Source organism: Leopardus geoffroyi, chromosome C2 (assembly GCF_018350155.1).
Source record: "Leopardus geoffroyi isolate Oge1 chromosome C2, O.geoffroyi_Oge1_pat1.0, whole genome shotgun sequence".
NCBI lineage: Eukaryota > Metazoa > Chordata > Mammalia > Carnivora > Felidae > Leopardus > Leopardus geoffroyi.
In genome coordinates this window covers 141,142,044-141,159,323 of record NC_059333.1, presented here as the reverse complement: position 1 = coordinate 141,159,323, position 17,280 = coordinate 141,142,044, and positions in this window count along the sequence as shown.

Sequence of the window (17,280 nt, the reverse complement as noted above, 5' to 3'; positions counted from 1 at the left end):
GGATGAAAAGCACTGGGAATGGAAAATACGTGAGCAACTGTGACAGTCAGGTAAAGACGCGTCCTCAGAGGAGAAGGGCTTAACCTGAAATCAGAGGCTGAGAGGAGCAAAGAAGGCCTCTAACTACAAGAACAAAGAGAAATGACTAATTCCAAGACTGAACCAGAGAAAGTAATACATGAACCTAGTGCTTTTGTTGTTCCAGAAAGCAAGGAAGCTGTCAAAGGAGTACATGTCAAAAGGACTCAGAAGCTAACTTGAAAGCCAGCAAAATAATTTTGAGCAACAAAATGAATAAAGACAATCATTGATTATAACCTATTGATTAAAATAATGGGGCACCTGGGCGGCTCAGTCAGTTAAGTGTCCAACTTCGGCTCAGGTCATGATCTCACGGTTCGTGAGTTCGAGCCCCACATTGGGCTCTGTGCTGACAGCATGGAGCCAGGAGCCTGCTTCGGATTCTGTGTCTCCCTTTCTCCCAGTAGAACATCAATCCCACGGAAACATGGACTTCAATATGATGTTCCTCTCTCCGTCTCAGGATCCTCAGAACTTAGAACTTAGCACATAGTAGCCACTTAAAAAAATGATTATTGGATGAATAATTAAGTACACCTTTTAGACTGTAAGCTGAAGGCAGAGCCCATGTTTCCTACATGACTGTTTCCCCATGGTCTTGTGGGTAGAAAGCCCTCAATAAGCATTGGTAGAATGATTAAAAAAAATTAAGAACAAAGTCATCTGCCTTGCCAGTATGGAATGAGGCTAAACTTACATTGAATTGCTTGCCGTTATCTCAAAAAAATTAAATGAAAAATTAAGTTAAGCCATTATCTGTTAAAAATAGAATGGCTGCTGGACAATGGAGATACACATTTACTAAGTTATCTATTATCTGCTCTCCTACCTCTACCAAAAAAAAAAAAAAAAAAAAAAAAAGAAGAAAGAAATGAAGAAAGAAAGAACTATAAATGGAAACATTTTACCAGGGTTTTTATTTCTACTGGAGCAGATATCCCAGGTATTGATTACCAGATGGTCATGATAATGGCCATGAAATTTCATTAGCACTAAAAATGCTAGGCCCAGCAAAACGTTGCTTACAAGGTTTTAGGTTTCTTATAAGATATACTGATAACGTGAATTAAAATATCCTCTTAAGTATACCCTGCCCTGATTTTATTCTTCCTGCACTTCCAAGCATGAGAAAAAAGAATTCATTTTCCCACTGCAATCCAATATAGATTGAACCAATTTTCTTTTGCCATAGAAAATGGAATTATTTTTAAAAACTGAAGTGGGAAATAATCTCAATTTCTTTAAAAGAATCTTTTACTAGCTCTGTGTTTCATGACTACAAAACCAATATTTGGTTCAAAACTGCCACACTCATACTCATATTTATTACTCCCGCCTTTCTTAAGACATTAGTGTAACAGTGTAGAAAGTAACATTTTTAACACTTTAAATTGGCTTATTAAATATATACCAAAGAGGATCCAAATCATAAATGTACAGCTCAGTGAATTACGAATGAACAATGGACCCAGCTGTGTAACCAGAACCCAAGCCAAGGAATAGAACTTTATTATCACCCCAAAGGATAACCTGGTTTCCCGATCATCATACCTTCCTCTCTCCCCAAAGATATTCTCTTTCCTGACCTGAAAGAAGACAGACAAATTTATGCTTGCCTTTGTGTTTTATGTAAACGGTATCATGGAGTATGGACATTTTTGGTATCTGGCTTCCTTCCCTCAATATTATGTTTTCATAGAGATTAATTCTTTATCTTAAATTGAAATCCTTATTGAATTTGTGTGATAAAATATAATCAGATATTATCCTTGAATTCATTCTCTTTACAAACATAAATCTTAGCAAAATATAATTTTACCAAATATTATGAAGTCACTAAAATAGTTAGATATTGAGAATAAGAATAGCTAAATCAGATTTTATGGAAGGTAATAAAAGCATCCAAACGAGAGCTCAGCTAAGTGATCTGCAATACATTGCTGACTTTGTTCCTGTTTGTAAATCTTTCCAGCTAAAAATTATTGTGGACATATTGAGTGATATGTTTTTCGAGGTTATGAATACTTCATTGCTCTTTGGTATTAGATGTTGAAGTGGCTGATTTGTAGAAAGAACTGTGCATCTGTGTATCACTCAAGTACCATATATACTCTATCGGCCCTTCCCTTTCATTAGGCTGTCACTGATACTATAGAGTTTTACAGATTACAGGTTTTGCCTAAAGCTTCAGTCAGCTCCCTTACCCAGTAATTGGATAGACAGATTTGGCTCAGTTCAGCAAGTCTGTACTTCTGTATGCAAAAGAAGGCCTGCATTGAAAAGCAGCAACCTTTTGCCAGGTCAGGACAAACAGAGCTCCGTGGGGAAGTTTTAGAAAACCGCTTTTGGTCCCGTGCCTACACCCTTACCAACTGACTTTCACGGTTTAAGGATGCGTACGCATCATTGTCTATTAAAAAGAATAATCTAAGATACAAGCTTTGTTTAAAAGGATACCTAAATTCTAAACTTCAACATGTTGGCTTCATTAAAAATGGGTGTTTTCTAACTTTCTGCATCCAGGTACGCAGAAAACGTGAAGCTGGTTTTCAGACCGTGATTTTTATTTGTTTTCAGGACACAGCATTGCGATAAAAGCAGAATTACATGGATGCTCCAAGCTGCTGTTTAATTTCAAAAACTCTAAAATCTAAAGTTAATTTGTTCATAGCACACTTGTTCTATAATAAAACTTAAATCTGGAGTAGTCTAAGTAATACATTTATGTTCAGTGTGGGAGAGCTTATGACACCAGGAAAACCTCCACTTTTTCACTTCATAAATTTACTGCTGTATTGGCCCAAATATAAGGCTTAGTTAGGCTGCCTTAATTTTCAAAGGAGAGGAAAATTTCGAGCTGCAAAAATAAACTCTGTCACCTAAAACTTTCCATTTCTAGCCCCCAGGGCAGTTGAAGGAGTGAAAATGTGCCCTGATACCCCTTCCTTCCTTCTGCTTTAGGTGGTTCCAGCTAGTGTTACTGATACTGAAATTTAAATACAATTGCTACCTTAGCCCGCCAGCCAGTCTGTTAGAAGCTGCATTCTGTTACTCGGCTGGCTCCAAAAAGGGGCTAGTGTCTCTCACAGAGTCAAGCATTGTTAGAAACTAAAAGCTTTTGAGAATGGAGATGTTAAAACAGATTGAAGGTGATTTATCACCTCTCTTCTCCAATTCTTCCACTGCTTCTCTCCCTGCAGCAGCTCCAAAGTAAGGCTTGGCCCAGGAGGAAGAAGTAGCAATTCTTGACAAAAGCGGTGAAGGTTTTTGTGAGCTGTTGTCCCTGCTACACCAAGCCAATTCTGTAGCTTGGAGAGGAATCCTGACCCTCGAGACAAACAGCACTTACAGTGTGAATCCTGGGGGCACCTGGGTGGCTCAAATCAGTTAAGCATCTTACTTCATCTTGGGTCAAGATCCCACAGTTCACGAGTTCGAGCCCAGCGTTGGATTTGTGAGTTCAAGCCCCACATTGGGATCTCCACTGTTGGCACAAAGCCCCCTTCAGATCCTGTGTCACCCTCTCTCTCTCTCTGTCCCTTCCCTGCTCACTTGCTCTCTCTCTCAAAAGTAAGTAAACGTGAAAAAAAATCTCTTAAAAAATAGTGTGACTCCTGGCTTTCCATTTGCTCTTCAGATGTACACAAGTTTTTGTTGTTGTTGTTGTTGTTTTTAACCTCTCCAAAAGACAGTTTCATCATCTGTAAAATGGGAATGCTTTTTCTTACCTCGCAGGGTTGTTTTGAGAATTAATGGGAAAATGCATATGGCTCCCTTAGCACATAAAAAGCATTAATAAATATTAACTAGTATGACTAGAACCTTTGGAACAACAGGATGCTGTAGCCCAGGCTGCTACTGCCCACCACAGATCCATTTTCTTTGTTCCCTGGCATCCAACTACACTATATGGGTTCTCACAGGGATGGGGTCACAGGGCTGAGTTCCAGCCAACAGAATGTGAATAAAAGGTAGGTGTCCACTTGTGGCTCAAAGCTTTTAAGAAGTTGGTGCCCCCTCCACTTTGTTTTTCTCTTTCCACTTAGATGCAAAAGGTGAAAAGTCCCTATGGAGTGGTGGAGTCCAGATAGGAATAGCCAGAGTCCCAGAATAACTGCATGAAGGAAGACAGCCATTGTTACATCCCAGCCAAGAAAAACTTCCCTGGATCGTTCTTTGTGTCATTATTTATTTTGGGATCTATTTGTTACTGCAACCTACCTTGGCTAATTAAAACAGCTATGGAGAACCAGGATTTACATTTAATGTACTCTTGGTCTGGTGGGTCTCAAAAGTTCTCACTATAAAACAAATGAGAAATTTTCAGTTGATTAAAGGTCTAGCTTAGTCTTGCACCTTCACAGCTCTATGTAGTTTGTCCCCTGAGCTGAATTTTCTTCCATTATTGTTCATTCTGTACAGCTCCCAGATATATGTGCTCCCCTTCTGTCTCCTAGACCCAATTTTCCTTAACACAGCCAAAAAAAGGTGCCATTTTTGTGTGTGCTTTATTTAAATCTAAAATGAAGATGAAAGCAAAATAAGGAGTATAGTTCTTTAACCCTAAGAATTTCCATGAGAATACGTATGGATTTTACTAAGCATAAAAGCCCTGTAGATACTGAACCTGGATTCTTTCCTGTTTGGTTCCTGGACTTGGGTGGTGAGTGCCATCTTGTTTCATCTGCCCTGGAGCAGTCTACCTAAATACACAGCTCTGTTCAAAGGAAAACACAAGCTTCCTGTTTCCGGTAGAAATGTTTCCTGATTCAATCCTCCCCCACCTCACTGGTTGGGACCCCTGGGGCCTGTCTCAGCTTTGCAGTCCATGTGTGCGTCAAAGGTGATTGAATGCCTTGAGCCCCAGTAAATGATATGACCGTTCCCAGCTTCAATAATAAGCTTCCCCTATTTTCTGAGGTGCTCTGTTCCTGAAGTCAGAGATTGTTAATATCACAAATGTACAGTGTTAAAAAGGTTGTGCCTCATGAGTGAGTTCATCTAGCTAAAAAGGGGACAGCTAAAAATGCTCACAATACAGGTAGGGAATAACTACCCAAGCTTCCCATAAAACATGTATGTTTCCATAAAGGGGCCTACTCTTTCTCTCCAGCTCCATGAAAATTTCAGAACTTCTTGGCCATAAAATAGAAACTATCAGTGGTGGAATTATTCAATGTGCTGCAGATTAATTAATAAACTAAAAAGTATCAATTTTAAATAAAATAAAAAGCAGCTTTAAATAAAATACAGGAACCCAAACTGTATACTATTTCTGTAGCCTGTTATCAATGGCAATGCTAAATCAGGGTTACTTTATCAGAATAAAACACTTTGGAACAAAAACAACAGCAAAATCTGATTTTCATTATCCAAGGCAAGTTCTCTTGTCTTTAGTTCTTTTAAAACATAGCTATAATTTCCCAAATGCCATATATATAGTAGATTCAAACCACCTCCAAGCCAACGTCTATCTGGGCCAATGATTCGAAAATAGCAGTGGGGATTCGGTCAGTTATGACCAGACACATGCAAATTTGAAGGCAGGTTTGGATGATTAAGCAATTACGCAAGACCAACCTGAAAGCAGACTTAAAGTTTCAGTGCATTCCTCACAGTGACAAACTGAGATCACAACCTGCTATGCTAAACGGAGGAGCTTTACAGTGTTCTATTAACAACCAAGAATGAAACCTCTGACATCTCATTACTAACAATATATACAAGAAGCCATTATCGGAGGTTTAAGGAACTGCATAGTGCTATTTTAATTACCCATTGCAGGCAAACTGTGATTGTGTCTTCGCCAGCATTTTATTAGAATGTCAATTCGATTGAATTGCATCCCATGGGGAAGATTAGCATGGATTTTTAGGACGGATGTGTGAAAGTGTTGCTGTGTCTACGCCAACTTTTAAAAGTTGTGCGCTAATTGGAGTGAAAACGGAGAGAGAAGTGGGAGATTCCCAGGTCCAAGAAATCCCGTAGCCATTCTTGCTTTCACTCCACCCTAATCCTGTGTGTGCAAATGGTACAAACTGAACACAAAGCCTCCCAGGCATCAGCACTGCACTTTGAGCATTATGAGAGGATAAAGGGATTTAGGATGAGAACATGTGTGTTCAGACCTCTTCTTCCCAGCTTAAAATGGGGAAGGGATTCAATAGTAAACCATGCACCTCAGGGGGATCTACTTGAAACAAATTTTTTGGTCTTTTCCCAAAGAAACTTAAGAGTATAGCAGTCTTCGAGATCTGGGGTCACCTACGGTAACATCTATATTTGACTAGAGAAATAGAGGCAGAAAATTAGGGTCATCTGACTAGCATATTAGTGGCAAAGAAAGGTCCCAGGTTTCCCAAAAGTCAGTCCAGTGCTCTTCTTTTCTACTATTATTGTAATAGTTTCTACTTTCTAGACAGTGCTCCAACACTTTCCATTTTTGTCTTTTTTTTTTTTTTCTTGAAGCTTGTAATTGAGGGGAAAATCTGAGTATATAATACAGGCAGATGATTACTTTCTTTGGCCAAGTAAAAATAGGACCCAGTAAAGGAGATGGGTAAAAATAGTGGAGAGATGTATTGGTAATTTTTTTTTCCCCCAGAGGAAACAATGCTTATAGGTTACTAGTCTTTGAAAACAGAGAAAAGCCCTTGAGGAAAAGCTGTGAGCTGCTTTTCCTGCGGCTCTCCAGTTCCTGTAGTCTCCTTTATTTTTCCGTGTTTTCAGGAGTTATCACTGGCTGCCCAGATGAAAATGAAAATCACTTCAGAAAAACTCAAAATAGGTTTGCCTCCTTTGTGGTGATTGGGAAATCCAGCGGCCCTCTGATGATACTTCCAGAATTAAAGTGCCAAGCGGAATCAGCCACTCTGTGGACACTCTGCCCACTCTCTCCCCTCACACCGATCCCAGGAGGAGAAGGGAGGATGGCAGGGGACTTGGACCAAAGAAAAAGAAACTTTTACGTTTCCGGAAAGAAACTTAGGGTGTGCTACGGCTGCAAACCACGTGCTCACGCAGCTCCCTCCGCACCACCACCAACCTCCCCACCCCTGACTCAGGAACAAAGATGAGGGGTGAATCAGGAGGTGAGAGTCCTCCCTCTGTGGAGCCCGCAAGCCTCCCTGGCCAGATCTGGGCGTCCGCTCCAGACCTGGCAGGTACAGGGGTTTCTTGGGAGATAGGAATGGCCAGCCAGGCAGGCCGGTCATGCATAGATCAGGTCAGGCCTATGGAAAGTATCAAATCGCCTGCGCCCCTGTGGCCGCCACTCAAGCACAAACAGGTGCCGGTTTTCAAAGCCCAGGAGCATTAAGGCGAAACCTGGCAACTCAGAAGATCTCGGCGCCACTGCTGCCGGCTCCCTTCTAATTCCCACCCTCCACTCCCCCTCTTCTCTCGCCCCTTCCCTCCTCCTCCTTCCCTCCCCCGTCCTCGCTCCGGGTTCCAGAGCTCACGGCGCCCCCTCTCTTCCCCACCCTGAGCTCGCGGGGTCCCCCATTCCCTCATCTCCTCAGGTTCTGGGATGGGGAAAGAAAAGCCCTCCTCTTTTCCAACAGTGCCGGGCTTTGGCTTTAGAGCTCCCCACTCTCTGCCCCTCTTCTAAGTTCGGGCTCTCAGGGACCCCCCCCCCCAGTCTGTTTCCCTGCCCCAGATTCCGCTCTCGCGGGGGAAATCTCCCACCCTCTTCCCCTGCCGGACGTCCCAGCTCGTACACCGACCGCCCCCCCACCCCGCCCCCAGCCGGTCGCACCCTCCGCCCCTCCCTCCCCCTGGCGGTCCTCTGGGCCGGCCGCCGGCGGCCCGCCCTTCCTCCCGGCGGGGTCACTCTGGGACAGGCGCCCTCCCCCGCCCTCCCGCGGCGGGAGCCCAAGCCTCTGGCGGCCGCGGCGGCGGCGGCGAAGCCCGCTGCCAGAGCCGGGCCTTGAACTCCCGCGCGGTATTGGAGCCCTCCCGGAGCCCCTTGTCCCAGACCCCGGCCGGGGCCCCGGCGACCGCCGACCGCTGCGGCCGCGACCAACGCGGAGGGGGGAGCGCCTCGAACTCCGCGGATGCCCGCGGGCTCCAAGGCTGTGTCTTCTTGGTCTCCAGGACCGAGAACTGGGAGGTTCGTCCGGTCTTTGCCCTGCGGGGGTTTGCAGCCCTAAAGCTTTCGGAGCCCCGCTTCCGCCCTGCAGCCGGATTCAGCGCGGGACCGCCCCTCCCGGGGCTCGAACTCGACCCTCCTTGGCTGAGCGGCAGTTAGCGCCCCGCGCTGGCTTGGCGCTGTGCGGGCGCGAAGGGGCAGGTGCTGCCCCTAAGAGAGCACCTAACTCCAGGGCTCCAAGCCCCCAGTACATTTTTATTTTTAAGGTAAATGTTATTGAGAGCTCCTGCACTCTCCTGGGCAAAACCCCATGCAACTGTTTTAATGTAAATTTTATTGCAGTATGAAGTACATGTTAAAGGGTGCACAGACGGATGAACGTTCACAAACGGCATTTACCTGTGTAAACAGCAGCCAAACCAAGAAACATACCGTGACCAACACCCTCGATGCCCCACTCAGCTCCTTCCAGCCCCCCCCCCCCCCACAGGACAACCACTATCATGATTTCTCACACCAAGATTGGATTTGCCTGTTTCTATACTTTACACGAATGTGGTCACAGAGAACGTGCATTTTTGTGTGTCTGGTTTCTTTGACTCAAAGTCACATCATCATGTTAGTGAGTTTCATTCATGTTTTGGCCTCTGGTAAAAGGTTCTCATTTCTGTATAACATTTCCTTGTATGGATATACCATGGAAATGTGGGTGGCTTCCAGTTTCGTGGTTATTACATAAAGTGCCAGCACATGTCTTTTCGTGGACACCTTTGCATTTCTGTGAATAAGTTACTAGAGGTGGAATTGTGGGGTCATGGGAAGACATATTCGGCTTTACCGAATATGGGCAAAGAGATTTCCAAAGTGCTAGCGATTTATGAGAATTCCGATGGCTCCAAAACCAAGTTTTATTGAGGACCCACTATGTGTGTGCACTGACAGGACATACTAAGCCCCTATGCTCTAGGAGTTTTAGCATGACAAACAGTCTGCACACTGACAAATACACAGACAAGCTAATGCCTGAAGGTGGTCAGTGCTGGGGAATGAATAAATGGGCTATGGGATGGGGGAGGGCATTTAAAGAAGGTCTCTATGAGGAGGTGTTAATGGAGTCCAGACCTCAAAGACAAGAAGGATGAAGACCAGCTAGGGACATGAGGCTGATCCAACTCTCTCTCCCCTTTTCCTGCCTCCCAGTTTAGTGGGGCCCCTGGACCGGAGGAGACCAGATTTGCAGATTCAAGGGCTCATGTTCACAGTACAGCCACTTAGGCGACAAAGTCCCAGGAAGGCTTCTGGCTGGACCACCCATCTCTCCTGGCCTCTGAACTCCCAGACACTTCTCTCCCAGGGCATTTCCATTCTCGGTTGTATAATTAGTGCTCATTATGCTTTATGTCTGTCTTCCACATTTTGCCAAGTACATTACTGCTTGAAAAAATACTTCTGACTTCCAGTTATTGATGAGGTAGCCTGGTGTTAGACACACACAGAGTTCCCACAGAGGAAACAGACAGCATGAAAACATTAACATGCCCAAGGCCAAAGGGCAAGTCAGGAAAAGATCAAAGAAAGCTCTGGACAGTTCACACCACCTTCCTCCAAGGCGCTGGGCTTTTACACAGTGCCCCTTTAATTCCTGCAACAAACCCTCCAAGTGGGCATCATTAGCTCTGTTCAACAGAGTCACATAGTTAATTCGGATACAAATACAAATGAGGGAATTCAGATACAAATCCAGAATTGTCTGGTCTTAAAATTAAGTGTCTCGGGTCAAGTTCCCTAGTAGTAGAGTATATAACCAAGATTCTTGTTGAAACCATTTTTGTACAAAGTGCTTTCAGGAGAAGAAGAGGGAAGCAGGACAGAGCAGGTGGGAAAGCTGAACTAGAATGTGGTCTTAGCTCGAGACTGGCTTCAATCTCTTCCTCAAGGAACATGAATTCCGTCACAGCATTAGTCCCACTGTGAAACAAAGGAGGAGGATGTTTTACTTGACTCTCAGCCAGTCGTTGGCATTAGTCCAGAGAAGGGGACATCTGTGAGCCATTACCAGCCAAGACTACAGTGGCACCAGCCCGGTGATGTGGCTTCACTTAGGGAACCAACAGCATCCACTACACCCAGTAGTGGTTTGTCTTTGCCCCAACCTCATGTGGGGCATCCGGGATGTTCAGGAATCACCACACTCCAAACACAACAGTCTTCCCAGCTCCCATGGCCCCCAAACTTCCCCTATAGAATCTCCTGAAGGATTTGCAAAAACACGTTGCTGGACCCCACTTTCAGAGTTCACGATACCCAGGGTTGAATGGGGTCTGACAATTCGCGTTTCTAACATGTTCCCAGATGATATGAGGCTCTGAGTCTGGGACCACCTTTGAGATCCACTGCCCTGCAGCATCATTTCAGGGCACTACACCTGTTCCCAGGTGACATCTAAATTACTCAATGATCCATCATTTTAAGCAAACTTTCCACAGGCAATATGTCGCCCCAAGTGGTTATTCTACTTGTGGAATTATGAAAGCCTGTGGCAGATAATTTGGGTATGCAAATCTACATGGTACCCTCTTGGTGGCCCTCTGGATCCAATCCATTCAAAAAGAGAATTGGGGATTCTGGATTGACTCAAGGCAAAATATTGAATTAGCATAAATTTTGCCCTCAGGCTCCCAGACTCCCTTTCAGCCGCCTTATGCATCTCTTCCCTATTCTTGTAAAAGCCCCAGAACATTTTATACTGAAGCTGGCTCATATCTGCTCACAGGGCTGATGTGAGCCTGTCTCTTCCCAACTGGCATGGAAATCAGCAAATGCTAAAAAGCAGGGCTTTCCTGCCACCCCCTCCGCCAGAGAGTTAGTTATGCAACTTCTACCACACACCACTACATCTCCCCTCTGCACTTTTAAAAGCTGTTTGAAAACTCACACAATGTAGAGTTGACAATGAAATTTAACATTTCTGTGGGCCAGACACTACCTGTTCTGTGTCATACTGTGCTGTTTTCACATGTTTTTCTTAATTCTCCAAATAACCCGTTGAGGTGTTGTTTTATCCTGAAAGGAGGAAAAGCTGAGACTATCACAAGTTAACTGACTTGCCCAAGTTCATACAAACAGGCAGCCCAGGCTTACGAGCCCACATCTATGAACCCCCCAAACCTAGGCTCTTTCTACTACTGTAGTCTTCCTCGCATTTTGAAAGAGCAAGTCTCAAACCAAAGAAATGGTTCTTTCATGCAACAGTTCATAAGTGTTTTAATCTCAGGATCTCTTAACATTCTCAAGTATATTGAGGACCCCAAAGAGCTTTGGTTCTGTGAATTATGTCTATCGATATTTATAGTATTAGAATTGTAACTGAGAAATGTTGAAGACTTAAAAAAAAATTCATTTAAAAATAGTAATGGTAAACCATTACATGTTAATGTAAATAACATTTTTTTTAAAAAAATAGCTATATTTTCCAAAACAAGAAAGTATTAGTGAAAAGCATGCCATTATTTTACATTTTGTACATTTCTTTGATATCTAGTTTAATAGACCACAGCTGGAGTCTCATAACTGCTTCTGCATCCAATCTGCTACACTATGTTGCTAGGGTTGAAGAATATGAAGAAGTTCTGGCCTCACCCACAGAGAGAAGGGAGACCTCATGGACCCCTAGAAATGGTCTCAGGTACCTCCAAGGGTCTTTGAATCACTCTGAGAACTGCTATTCTAATTATTAAATTCCAGGCTCAGAACCAAAATCAGCAAACAATGGACTTCAAACCCTTAGTCCATCCAATTGTATAAATATAATTATTTTAGAGTTTGATTAACCCAATGAGTTAAACAGCCATACTATAAAGTAAATATAAAAACTGTTTTGTTCTCTGTGTGTGTGTGTGTGTGTGTGTGTGTGTGTGTTTCAAATCTCAGTCATTGCCAGCCCACTGGTTTTCCAAATCCCAACAATGGATTTTTCAATACCATTTTATTCATTTAGCAAACACATTATTAAGCCTCTACTGTGTACCAGGCACCATGCTAGACACTGGAGACATAACAGACATAACAGTGGCAAGATATCCAAGCCACCACCTTCGTGGGGCTTACGGTTTAGTGGGAGGGACAGACTGTGTGGGGATACAGAACTATGTGGTACCCTAGAGAATCCTGGGAGATTTTCTACAGTCAGGGAAGTCTGTCCTGGGGAAGTGCTGAGGAGAGGCCTGAAGGAGACCTAGATGTTAATTTAGGAAAAGTGAGATTGGACAGAAAGCAACAAGCTAAGTTTTAAGTGGAAAGAGATGTGGGTGAGACTGTCCAGAAAAAGTTATAGTCTAGGTAAGACAAGGCAAGAGCTTCAGCTTCTATGGGTGGGGGTTGAAGACAAGTGAATGGATTGGAGAGATGTCAGGAGGTGAAACTGGAAGGACCCAAGGCTGGTTTGGATGTAAGGAAAGGAGAAGCAGGTGTTGGAGATGCCTCCCATGTTGCCACAAACATCTATGAAATACCACCTACCTGCTGGCTGCTGAACCAGGCGCTGATGGCACAGCAGAATAAGAATTAAGATTGGGCTTGACTAGGAGTAACAGATAAATAAAGACTAAGCATGGCTTAAACAAGACACAAGTTTGTTTTCTTTTCTATCTTCTCTCATTGAAAAGTCTAGAAATTTGAGGCTCAAGACTCTCCTCCATGAAATCCTTAGGATTCAAGATCCTTTGACCTTATTGCTACTCTAGCCCAGGTCTCCATTACCAAGGTCCCCCAAGATGGCTGCTCCAGCTCTGGCCATTATACATACTATCATGACATCATACTTGCAGCCAACAGGAAGAAGAGAAGAATGAAAAACAGGGCACAAAGCATAAGAAAACTTCCCAAATGCAACCACACAATACTTCTGTTTATGTCCATTACCCAGATGTATTCACCTGTCCCAGAGAAGGAGCTAGGGGATGCTAGGAAACACTTTCCATTTCGGGTAACTGTGTGTGCAGGTAGGAATTCTTAAGAGTACAGGGAAAAGGGTATTGAGGAACAATCCACATTTCCACAAACATGGAATTAGACACAGGTCTAATTTTGCACTTTTGAAGGCTTCCAACAATTTGAGATCAGTGATTACCACCTTTCAAATCTCGGTTTTCCTCATCTGTGTAACAAAAGGTATCCTACCAGGTGATCACCATGATATCTTCTAGTCTGAAGTACTGATTCAATGTACACGTCCCTTACAATGAGGGCTTTTCTAACTGTTCATTTGTCAAAAGTATTGATTATATTTGATTTGCTACAAACAAATACATTTTGCTAAAGACACATACAGTTCTTTCCTACAATGATTCCCTTCACTAACGTTCAAGTAAGTGGAATCAGTCATAAGTGATGCTTGCTAGCTCTTTATTTGATGCATTTGTTTTGTGTACAATAAAAAAAAAAAACATTAAAACAGTGGAAAAATGTAAATTCTTTTTGGCTGTTTGAATTAACCATGTGGCCTGGAAAATGCTAGGATTAATTATCCCTTCTTTTGAAACAATACAAGAAAACACTTTTTCAATTAAAAATAATTCTTAATAGGGGCACCTGGGTGGCTCAGTTGGTTAAGTGCCCGACTCTTGATTTTGGCTCCAGTCATGATCTCACTTGGTGGTGGGTTCAAACCCCACTGTTAGGCTCCTCACTGAGTGTGGAGGCTGCTTGGGATTCTCTCTCTCCCTCTCTCTCTCTCTGCCCCTCCCCTATTTGCATGCTCTCTCTCTCAAAATAAATTAAAAAACTTAAAAAAAATTTTTTTAAGAATTATTATTATCGTCATTATTATTATTTCTCAACTTGAAAAGTGCCCTCCTTAATGCCCGTCACCCATTTAACACCCCCCCAATAATAATACTTCTTAATAACAAACATTATTAATGGTGTGTTGAACAATCAGGAATTATCCAACATTATGATCACCCTCCTCACACATCCATCTGATTTTAGACAGTTGGGGTAAAGAGGTCATCTATTCTGGTTTTGTTTGTTGGTTATAATAGGGTATATTGTTCAATGTTGTTCAGGTTCACTCCAAGGTTTAGGCTGAATTTCTTGAAGTGATAGTGAGAAGATAACCTATACAAGCATTGGTTACCCACAGGAAAAGAAGTTGGATCTACAATTTCCCAAGGTTACACCACAAAGTAGATAATTTATAATGGAGCTTATCCAGTCCTGACTTTTGTCCCTAGACTCTTCATAAATCTAGCTAGCCATTAAAAAAAAAAAAAAAGGTCAAATGATAACTTTGCCTGTACTTCCAATTTTCTATTGAATTAATGGATTAGTATTAGAGTCCAGTGATATTTCCCATTTCATTTAATACGCAAAACCTTCCTGATTTTATTTTACTACAATTGAATAGTTCAAAGAACTGTTGGCATGAAAGGATTCTACCTGTTTTCCATCAATTACTGGTTAAAAACCTCTTTAAAAATATTAAAGACATTGAAAATATAAATTTTGTGAAAGTACTGCTTAAATAGTGAAACATGTTTCTTGTGAAACTAATTTAAGTAACAATTTTAGTAAATAAAGTGCTAGTTTTTTTAGAATGTCTTTTATCCTCAAATAAGGATGACTGAAAATTAGCAAGAAAATATATTTTAAAATTTACCTTTCTTCATTGCTGCTCAACCTAAAATTCAGGCACGCAGCTTTTAGCACGAATGTATGTGTGCATGTGCTTATGTGTGTGTATATGTAAATAGCAGATGTAAATATTTTCATCTATTTTCCTGTGTGGGTCTATCTGCCTTGCGAAAGAAGCACGATTTATATCAATTTGTATGAACTTTGAAATAACTTTTACAATGAGATTATTTAACTATAAGCTATTTCAAAACTATTAACCTTCTGGTAACTTCATAAAGGCAGCACCCAATGATATGCCATGAAGTATAATTTGTCAACTTACAAGATAGGAGCTAACCTTGGTTGTTCAGATATAGGCATAGATAAGAAGACTGAATATTTAAGCAATACATACTCTACTTTTACAGTTGCCCAGAGATTTAAATAAGGCAGGATGATTGTCTGTTGCAGCTCATAATGATGCTCTTAAATTTAGAGCTCCAAATACCCACACTACCAGTCGGCATACTTCTCAAAGCCTTCAGACTGGAAAACTGCAGCTGTGTTTATATGGTAATTTAGAACTCCTATTACATATGCAAGCAACTGGGCTCCATGGCTCAATCACAATTCATTCATTTTGCTTTTTTGTACCAGAGAAATAAAATCAGAGAACTATATAGCATTATGGCCAGCTCTGAAAAATCACAAAAATCAGGAGATTGAAAATTATAGCCCCACAAAAAAACACAAATTTTTTCCATTCCCCATTAAATAAAATTCACAACAAAAATTCCAGATATGTATAGTTAAGGTGTGGTATTTAGCTCAGCAAACATTTATTAAGACAAAAAAAGAAGTTATCATAATAAGAGAAATAAAAACATGAATAAGGCAGGCCTCGTACCTCACAGATCTTGGAGTCTAATAGAAGATATTTGGAATCAAATGTGTGTGTGTGTGTGTGTGTGTGAATGTATAAGTAAAATTGTTTATGAAGAACATCGATAAACAGACTGAGTTTGTTTCCAGATATAAGTAAAATTCTAGAGTATTTTTCCTTTGGAGATATTATAAATCTATGCAAATGTATTATTGATAATTTACACAGCAACAATTTCTAACGTATTTGTTTACTGTCTAGATCCACAGTGAACCTAACAAAAGTTTATGTAGCCCATCTAACTAAATGTAATAGCCAGGTTCTGAGAAGTTGTGTGAAAATTTGCTTTTGTGTAAATGGAATACAACCTTAATAATACTTAATGATTAATTCAAATATAAATTTTTTTTTTAATTTTTTTAATGTTTATTTATTTTTGAGACAGAGAGAGATAGAGCATGAACGGGGGACGGTCAGAGAGAGGGAGACACAGAATCTGAAACCGGCTCCAGGCTCCGAGCTGTCAGCACAGAACCCGACGTGGGGCTCGAACTCACGGACACGAGATCATGACCTGAGCCGAAGTCGGCTGCCCAACCGACTGAGCCACCCAGGCGCCCCTCAAATATAAATTTTAAAAAATTATATCATGTTCTAATTTAGGTGTTTTTATAAATCTGAACTTGTTAATTTTGCTTATCAAACATGTGTATGCACAGGATGAGGAAAATATACTGGCTTATTGCAAGAAAAATTTTATTCTGAACCACTGACTTTTTTAAAGGTGGTATAGAGAAGTGGGACTTTTATAATTATATTGGAACATAACAAAGACTGTATTCAATTTACTCTCGGATTGCATTTCAGATGGTACATTGATTAGAATGCAAAAGTTTCTACTGGAAACAATCTCTTACATGCTGGGCTTTCAAGAATGCACACAAGCAACTCATTTATCTAAGGTATGGCTCTGTAGTATCTGTGCCTAAACACTTTTTTTTTCTTTAACATTTGAGTGCTTCTGGGGAGGGAAATCAATAGCCTTCTTACCCCTCCACCTCCATAATTGGGTCCTTCATACCTGTGAGCTGCAGTGATTGCTAAGCCAGACTCCTGAGGTGCTGGGAAAGGTCACAGGGAAGAAAGACCTGATGAGTAGGACGACTGAGCTGTAAGAGATAAGAGGGTGGGGTCAATGGTAAGGGACATTTTGCTCTCTCTTCTATACAGCTATAGAGCAGAATTGTTATCACCAAGATTAATGAAAGTAACAGAGACATGGAGCACAATGATTCCATCTTTTTTTTTTTAAGTATTCATTTATTTAGTTAGTTATTTTGCGAGAGAGAGCATCAGTGGGGTGGGGGTGCAGGGAGAGAAAGAAAGAGGGAGAATCCCAGGCAGGCTCCACACTGTCAGCCCAGAGCCTGACACGGGGCTCGACTCACGAACCACGAGATCACGACCTGAGCCGAAATCAGGAGTCAGCAGACACTTAACCGACCCACCCACACACCCCACAACGACTCCATCTTACACACTCTTCGACCACCGAACACAGATAGATGGATGGATGGATGGATGGATGGATGGATGGATGGATGGACAGACG